The sequence below is a fragment of the Podarcis liolepis genome, assembly GCF_965112155.1.
Source record: "Podarcis liolepis genome assembly, chromosome: W".
Classification (NCBI taxonomy): Eukaryota; Metazoa; Chordata; class Lepidosauria; order Squamata; family Lacertidae; genus Podarcis; species Podarcis liolepis.
This window is the reverse complement of record NC_139568.1, coordinates 12,241,477-12,247,476: the sequence shown is the minus strand read 5'-3', so window position 1 is coordinate 12,247,476 and position 6,000 is coordinate 12,241,477. Positions and strand designations below refer to the sequence as shown.

At 41.9% G+C, this 6,000-nt stretch overlaps 1 long non-coding RNA gene across 1 annotated transcript in view; it reads right to left on the bottom strand.

Annotated features, from left to right (window-relative positions):
• Window positions 1–371: 371 nt before the first annotated feature.
• LOC310697761 overlaps window positions 372–6,000 on the bottom strand; it is a 135,336-nt gene continuing 129,707 nt past the window's right edge. The window contains exon 2 of the long non-coding RNA XR_014521203.1: window positions 372–705. This is a non-coding gene — a long non-coding RNA (uncharacterized lncRNA). The remainder of the gene's footprint in view (window positions 706–6,000) is intronic.

The window sequence follows — 6,000 nt, the reverse complement described above, 5'->3', positions numbered from 1 at the left end:
CGCCAAGTTGAAATGTACAGGCGCGCGGGACAGCAGAAAGCCCGGATTGGGAACCAGGTCCTAAAGCCCGCCGGAGGCAGGGAGAAGACTCAGGGGACTCAGCGTCAGAAGAGTCTAGGAAGGGCGAAACCCCAACTGACAGGCGGACCCAGAGGAGGAAAGAGCAGAGGAAGAGGTGGAGCAAGGCTAGAGTCTTAGACTGGTGTCTGGGGGGAGGAGACTCAGACGGAGCTTCAGCGGTCTAGGGTTTCAGACGTAGAGCTGCACGCTGCGGCTGTGACAACGAAAATGAACTTCAATAAAGACTTTTGTATATAACAACGGATTGGCGTTGGTCCTTTGTGAGCTGGGACCTAGGGCAGCTCTGACAGTACCATTCAATAGTTGGAGGTTTATTCCACATTTCATTGTGGAGCAGACCAGATTTGAGTTATGCAGTTGGAATACTGAGCAGACTAGTAAGCTATCCCACAGAAAATGCCTGGAAGTGTTTAAAACGTATTTTCTGGTATTTAAAGCATACACTTGATTATTGTTTAAGATTACCATCTTCAGGGTCTACAAAATTGCAGTGTTACATTGACAGCGATTGGGCCAACCTGCCTGATAGAAAATCAATTTCTGGCATGGTGTTTCAATTTGGGGATTCCTTGATAGGTTGGAAGTCCAAAAAGCAAGGAATCATGGCCACATCTTCAACAGAGGCTGAATACTGTGCTTTATCGCAGTTGTGTAATGAAATAAAATTTTACGTTCAAATCTTCAGTGATTTAGATATACAATGTGATTATCCAGTTCAAATATGGGAAGACAATCAAGGTGTAATAACTTTGGCTGGGTCTGAGCAGTTTAAAAATAAATCCAAACATTTAGAAATTAAGTATCAAAATGTAATCGAAAATGTTAAACAAAACCTGATAATACTAAAATATTGTGAGAGTATGCAAAATGTGGTTGATATATTTACGAAAGCACTAACTTTTGAGAAACATGCACAACTAGTGACAAAATTAGGAATTGTTGTGCATGATGTATAAATATGTTTTGTATATATTTAAAGTACTGTTTTGCTTTCTGTTTGTTTGAATGAGAGGGGGTGTTGGGAACCATTCTGCACAGAAACAGTAAAGATGTTTGTACCTTTAAGAACAGTTTCTGTAAGCTCTAGGCAGATTGGGTACAGGAGAGGACTTTGTCATCTATGGTAAATCTCCACAGATGGCGCTCTTACTATAAAAACATCTTAAAACTCAAGAAATCCCTATATAGGAAGGAACAATGGGAGGCACTTGATAAGGCGATTAAATCGCGAGACGATAGAAAATTTTGGGCAATAGTAGCACAGGGAGTCTCATCCAAAGGAAAAATTGTAAACAGCAGTATTCCATCCTATGTGTGGTATCAACACTTTTTCAAGCTATACACACTTTCAAATACTGCTAATTTGAGTCCGTTCCTCCCACTGAAGAATGAGCATCTAGCTAGCTGGGATCCTGTTACGGAATCAGAGTGCCTACAGCTAATTAAAACTTTAAAAAATGGCAAAGCTCCTGGTGAGGATATGATCCCCCCTGAGGTTTTTAAATCAAATGCCCAATGGTGGGCCATCTTTTTGGCCAAACTTTTTACGGCAATAAACAACACATGTAAAATCCCAGCAAACTGGAAACTAAGTGTGGTAGCCCCTATCTACAAGAAGGGAGATATCCAAGATCCAGCAAACTACCGCCCTATAAGCCTTCTGGACATCGCATACAAACTTTATACCCGGTACTTATTAAACAAGCTGATGGATTGGGCGGACCATTCTAACCTGTTCAACCAGGAATAGGCAGGATTTAGAAAGGGCCACAATACGATAGGTCACTGCATGGTACTACAGACCCTGGTAGCTAAATATGCAAAAGTGTATAAGAGCAGACTCTTTGTGGCCTTCGTTGACTTGACATCTGCCTTCGATTCAATCTGTAGAGATAGATTATGGAAAAAATTATATGAAACGGACATTGATAGACGACTTAAAAAAATTCTCAGAGAGCTACACACAGACATTACAGTCAAAAACAGAACTAGGCCATCGGGAACTCTTACGGACCCGCTGCCATTGGGGAAAGGCGTCAAACAGGGATGCCTGCTAGCCCCATTTCTTTTTAACTTTTATATAAACGACATTGTCCAGTACATGGCAAAGTACAAGTCATCGGCTCCAGCCCTTGAAGGTAAACGCCTGAATATATTGCTATATGCCGATGACATGGCTTTAATGGCACTCACCCGAAGAGGCTTACGCAGCATGCTGGAGGGGATCGCAGCCTACTGTTCCCATAACTCACTAAAGATAAACTATGACAAAACAAAAATTGTGGTGTTCACTAGAGCTCGCCACATCTTTAGATGGTCTTTAGATGAACATGTGATTGAACAGTGTCCTTTTTTAAAATATCTGGGTGTTACATTCCAGGCTACATCTAGTTGGCTAGCCCACTTTAAGGCTGTAACCATTCTAACATGAAGAACAATTGGTGTTTTGCTTAGTTTCTTCCATTCCGGGTGGGGGGGGGGACAACTGGTGATCCCGGCATTAAGAGCTTTTGTTGGGAAAGCTATCCCCCAGATGTTATATGGGATAGAACTCTGGGGGTGGAACCAGAGGCTGTTGGAACGGCTTGAAATTTTGCAAAATTATTATCTCAAGAGGATTCTAGGCCTTCCTCAAGGAACCCCAGCAGCTTTCTTGAGAGTGGAGATTGGCTTACCCTCTGTATCTGCCAGGGCCCACTTAAGATTCCTACGATTTTACATCAACCTTGCAAACACTTCAAACACCTTATTGGCCAAACAAGCCTTTGTATCTTTTCAAAAGAACACCACTTGGCGCCAAAACTTATCTGAGATCCTGGTTAGATACACCCTACCGGAGTTTAATATCCTTAAACTGTGGAGCCCGGACAAAGTCCGGAAATGGATCCTGGAGAGAGACGCTTTGTTAGATATCACAAAAATACAAATCCTAGGGTCCTCCTACTGGTTTCCCCGACTGAAAGCAGTCAAAATCTGCGCCAATTATTTGGCGAATATCATCAATCCCACTCTTCGGAGAGCCTTTACTATGGCCCGTTTTCAAACCATTCCTACGGCCTATCTGTCAGGCAGATATGCAAAAATCCCAGCAGAGCAGCGTATATGTCCTTGTTATATGAGAACCAAAGAGGATCTCATACATTACATGTTGTATTGTCCCATCTATTCGGCTTTCAGGGATGCGATGTTACAAACTATTCCCAAATCAATAGTCAACTCTGAGGACCAAGTAAAGTTTTTACTGGTGGACGCTGATCCACGGATTTCTCACGTGGTAGCGGTCTTTGTGGTGAAGGCTATGAAAACTAGGGTATGGTTCCTGGATGAAACGGTGAGGTCCCTCCCATTGCTCTCCTAACCTGTTGCTGTATCTTCTTCCCTGAATGGTGGGGTTTATTGGGTAGTTTCCTTGCTGGGACAGCATGCCATGAATTTTAGCTTACTTTTATAATTTTATTGTTTATCTTTTAATAATGTTTTATGGTATTTTGTGTAAAGGCATGGACCTCACAAATTTAATAAACTTGATGTGTGGGTACAGCTGGCCATGACTACAAAAGGAGAAAAGCTGCAGTTTGAACTCTGCCTGCAGGAAAAACACCTACAAGCTTTGCTGTTTGTTGTTTTGTAATAAACCTTTATTTAATTTGGTGTCATAGCTTCTGTGGTGTCGTGGTGTCATAGCTTCTGTCATCTGCCACCAGTGGAAAATCCCCCTCTAACAGACCTTGGGCTAGTCACACTTCTTTGAAGTCTCTCAGCCCCACTCACCTCACTGAGTGTTTGTTGGGGGGGGGGAGGGAAAGGAGATTGTTAGCCGCTTTGAGACTATTTCGGGTAGTGATAAAGTGGGTTATCAAATGCTTAAAATCATAAAGTAGCTCACACATCAGATGTAAATTTCAATCAGCAGACAAGCAAATCTTTCATTTGAAAATAATAACCATCTCAGACATAATGAGAGAAAGTGAGGCTTTTTCAGACTTTATGCCCTTCAGGGCTCATACTTGGCTTTTGGGCAGCATGTTGATTCCTCTGTTGTCAAGTTGCTAACCCCCATCTGGGCTTCCAGGAGCTGACAGCTTCTCAGTCTCCCAACATAGAAAACAACTTTTTCAGAGCATCAGATGTTAATCCCCTGTTCACTCTTGTCTCAAGAGTGAATTCAATAGCAAAGATTATGTCTTGGCTATCATCCATCACCACGTAATTATCTTCGTAGGCAGCCTGCCAACAGAAGACATTCAGTCCACCATGTTCCTCCCCCGGATGTCCCTCAGAGGTTATTCCTACAGAAAGTGAAGGTGGACCAAAAGACACGTGTGAAAAATGAGTTATTTTTTTATTTCTATTTTTTAGAACAGTTTAATTGAACAACAAAAAATAGAAATAGAATGGGGGGGAGAATAAAGAAAAGGTATACTATATCATTATAAGAGCTAACAATTACAATACTATACAACACTATACTATCAAAATCTACAAAATTTCAGCTATTTGCAATGAGCAAATCAATCAAAAGCAATGGAAATGGCTCCACACAACGGATGCTTCAAGTGGTTTCCCCAAATTCAGCTGAAATTGCAACTTATACTGGCTTCTCCAGTCTCACTATTATTCAGCCCCCTGAATAGAATCCCTCACAATAGCACAAATACAACACAGAAGTTTTGGGATTCTGTTCTGTGGAGTGAAGAAACAAACTTTGAACTTTTTGGCTCCATGGATCAGAGCTTTGTCTGGAGGAAGAAGAATGAAGCATATGCTGAAAAGAACACTACAGTGAAGCATGGTGGTGGCTCAGTGATGCTCTGGGGCTGTTCTGCATCCTCTGGCACTGGAAACCTGCAGTGTGTGAAAGGCAGGATGGATTCACTGAAGTAACAGGAAATTCTAGGAGGAAACATCATGGCGTCTTTGAGGAAGCTGAAGCTTGGGTGTCATTGGACTTTCCAACAGGACAATGATCCCAAGCATACATCAAATTCCACCAAGGCTTGGTTGCAGAAGAAGTCCTGGAAGGTTCTACAGTGGCCATCAGTCACCTGACTTGAACCCATAGCTGTCAACTTTTCCCTTTTCTTGCAAGGAATCCTATTTGGAATAAGGGAATTTCCCTTAAAGGAAACGTTGACAGCTATGCTTGAACCCCACAGAAAATCTCTGGTGAGATTTGAAGAAGGCAGTTGCAGCACGCAAACTCAAGAATATTACTGAACTGGAGGCCATTGTTCATGAGGAATGGGGCAAGATTCCTCAGGAATGCTGTTGGAAGCTGCTGTCTGGCTATGCATTTCTTTTGCAGCAGGTCATAGCAGCAAAAGGCTGCTCTCCTAAGTACTAAAGATGCTTGCTATGAAGGGTTTGAATAATAGTGAGACTGGAGAAGCCAGTATAAGTTACAATTTCAGCTGAATTTGACAAAACCACTTGAAGCATCCATTGTGTAGCACTTGCAATTGTTTTTGTTTGATTTGCTCATTGCAAACAGCTGAAAGTCTATAAATTTATATATATATATATATATGTGAACCTGATTTGCAATGGGGGCTGAATGATTTCAATTGCAACTGTATATACATCTTTAATATATAGGTATTATTTGTCGGAGCCTCCACTACAACCAAGCTGAAAAAGCTCATTCTCCGGTCAAGTCTCCAGAATCTCCTCCGAACGATGATTAACGACCTGAGCAGCAGAAGGATGAGAAATATGAGCTACATTGCTAACAGTTTTATTTCTAACTACACAGACAGAAAAGAAATATACATCCTCTCTCTGTGAAAGCAGAGAGCAACTGGAACACAAAGGAACAGGAAACCAGTAACATCACATCCGTTTCCGTGAGACTTCCAACAGTCTGTAATGTCTGGAATGCAAAACAGAGTCTTGTGACTCCAAGCACTGCACAGTGGCAGA